Raw genomic sequence first — 3,279 nt, 5'->3', positions numbered from 1 at the left:
TAGACTTGAAAAGTACCAATCAAGTCCATCTTATACAAAATCTATGTTAGCTACCACAGAAGACCAGTAAACTATGATGCCCATTCTTTCTCACGGTCACTCCTCTCTTTCTTTCATTTTACTTCACTAAGAACTAAAGACTCTTTAGTAAAGAGTAGAATGAAGACAGAACTTGGTTTATAAAAGGGAGAAATCTTATGAGATGCCAGTAACTAATTTTGATTTTTACTCTTTAATTGAATTATAAAATTCCAAATTTGAAAATTGACAATCAAACATATTCTACAAGCATTGCACATTATTACTTTCATAACATAAATGCAAACAAAAGATTGAGAAATAAATAGATTCTCATAGATCATTAGAGTTGGATGAAAACTCTGGACTCAGTGGTTTAAGAAGTAAAGAGAGTTTGAAATGTCTTCCATAACACCTTTCCCATCTTGAACATCATAGTAGAAGAAGTTCTTTACTGGGTCTCCTTTGCCTGATACAGCTTTGATCACTTCCTGCAATACCATCAAACCCCTCTCTTGTCAGTCAAATCACAAGTTTCCAGTGAGAAGATATACAAATATGCCAAAAAGGAGAGTATAACCTGTGCTAGTATTATATGTGATAAAAAAAAAAAAAAAACCTGTGCTAGTATTCCTCCTACAATGGCACAAGCTGGTGGGAATTCAATAGTACCACTGATAAGTCTCTCCAAGAGACTATCTGGTATCTGGCTCTCGCTCACAGACTGTTGCAGCAATATTCAGTTTCTCAGTGAGCTTTGAGCGACATTTATACAGAACTGAAAACATAAACAAAAGGAACACTCACATTAGCCTCACAGAGTTTCTTTTTGACTTCCAGGACTGTGGAAAGATCAAGCAGTGAGTATTTTCCATGTTTACGCCCTTCATTCTCCATGATTATACCAATATTCTACCAATCAAGCTCTAAGTAGAAGAAATTAACATCTTCTTTCTTCGATTTATCCTAATAGTCATCATTAGTAGAGGTGGACAAAAAAACCGAACCAACCGAACCGAACCGAGTCAAAACCGAACAAAATAGGTATGGTTTACTTCGGTTGGAAAAATTATAGAACCAAATTCAAACCGAACCGAATCGAACCGAATCCATAAAATAACCGAAGTGTCACTCCTATTGCATATAGTATTTATATTAGGTTCAAATATAATAATCTAAAATAAGTAGATTACATTTAATATTTGGTTTTACGTTTAAAAACAAAGAAATTATTGATTTAGTTATATATTGGATTTAGTTCACATAATTTATTTTTTTATTGTCACCAACATGATTGATTTCATGACCATGCATTGATGTTTCAAAACATGATTTTTCTTAAAATAACTAAACTAAGAAAATCCGATTAAATCGAACCGAAACACAAACAAACCAAATACAAACCGAACCGAAACCGATCAAAACCAAACTAAATATGGTTTACTTCAAATTGAAAATTCATAGAACCGAATTAACTAAACCGAACCGAACCGATAAAATAACCGAAGTGACCATCCCTAATCATTAGCTCTTTACCAATAGCCTACAAACTTTGTGACTGATTTAGTGGGAATGATTGGTTGGGCTATTGTAAAATTTGTGATGTAAATGTATTGGCGATAGCTGTACATTTTTTTTTTTGACAACGCTTTACATTTATCAAAGCAGATTTTTCTGTAGAATTTTTTTTTTTGATGTAGTCATGATAAATTTAGTTGTAAAATTATTGATTGTACTTTCTTAAAATAAAACATGATTGGATGAAATGTGTTGTAGCTGTAAAAAAACTCTTATGTTATTAAAATTAACAATTTAGAAAATTTATCCAAAATAAAATAAAAACCATCTAAAATAAAATTTCAAAGGAAAATCACCCTCTAACAATTATAATAAACTTTATCAAGGAGAATTCCATAAATCCATTGCAATCTCATTTTGAAAATCTTCTATGTATTATCTTTTGTTTTTTTCATATCAGTTTTTAGTTGATAACTTCAATTTTTAAGTTTTTCTCACTTTAAAATATTAGTTTATGATCAAGGATTATCATTGATTGAATATACTAAATATTTGACTGTATAAGTACCTCATATATTATTAGTTTATGATCAAGGATTGTCATTGTTTTGAATATACTAAAATATTAGATTAATGTATATACGGACCTCATATGTTGATGAAAAAAGAGAACGTGCTTTACTTTTTCAATTATGAGTTTGTTTTCTACATCCCAAAAAGACAAGGATGTAGGATTTAGTCTAAAGCAAATAGAAAAATTAAAGTTTTATCCTTTTTGCTTTATCTTAAAAAAAATACAGCTACATTTTGATTGGTAAAAGCTTATAAAGTTTTGTCGTAGGTTTTGATTTTGAAAACTAAACAGCATGATTGGTTAGAATTAGTGATTAGAAAAAGTTAAAGCTCAAATCCCCAACAAATCACACCCAAATGTTGTTGGGTATCACACTTCCCATCCCAAAAATAAAAATATACATGTCTTTATTTCTTCAAATTTATTTCTCTCACAGGTTTTCTCTCTCACCTATACCAGTATACCACATAGCTGGTGACGAAAACGTTGATTATGGTCGGCCTGAAGACAGAAACAAAGAAAAATAATATTAAATCTATACATTTTTTTTTTGAACACCATTAAATCTATACATAAAATTGGAAAAAACTATTAGATTTGTTTTTTTCTACTTTGACGATTTTTAACTATTCAAAAATAAAGAAAAATAATATTAGATAAAACCAAAATTTATTTATATGACAATATTAGTTTTCTGTTATTTATATTGTTTGAGGAATAATTTTATCGATTTCGGATTGTATACGAACTATTTCGAGGTATTCATTTGTTACTATTTGAATATATAAATTTAAATCGTTGGAGGGAAAAAAATATGTTAACAATCTAGTTAAAAAAATATCTGGCTAAAAAAATTAAGATCTGAAGATATTAATGTTTGTTCATATAAATAATATCACTTTATAAAAAAATAAATAAAGGATTTAATGGCATATGTATAAGCGGCCGGGTAAGCCTTATTTATACATTGGACAAAACTATTGGAGGTTTGGTTATTATTTGGAACATGAATGAGAATCAAACAATAACCCAGCTCGGTTTGTGGCGTACCCGCTCATGCATACACCGTATAAGTCAATGGGATAGTTGGGTTTTGTTATTATTTGGAAATGAATCATAAGCAAACAATAACTAAACGCGTTCATGCATCTCCCTTATAATTATTGGAT

The sequence above is a fragment of the Raphanus sativus genome, unplaced genomic scaffold (genome assembly GCF_000801105.2).
Source record: "Raphanus sativus cultivar WK10039 unplaced genomic scaffold, ASM80110v3 Scaffold0185, whole genome shotgun sequence".
In the NCBI taxonomy this organism is placed as follows: Eukaryota; Viridiplantae; Streptophyta; class Magnoliopsida; order Brassicales; family Brassicaceae; genus Raphanus; species Raphanus sativus.
The sequence above is the reverse complement of the archived record's forward strand: the minus strand, read 5'-3'. Positions refer to the sequence as shown.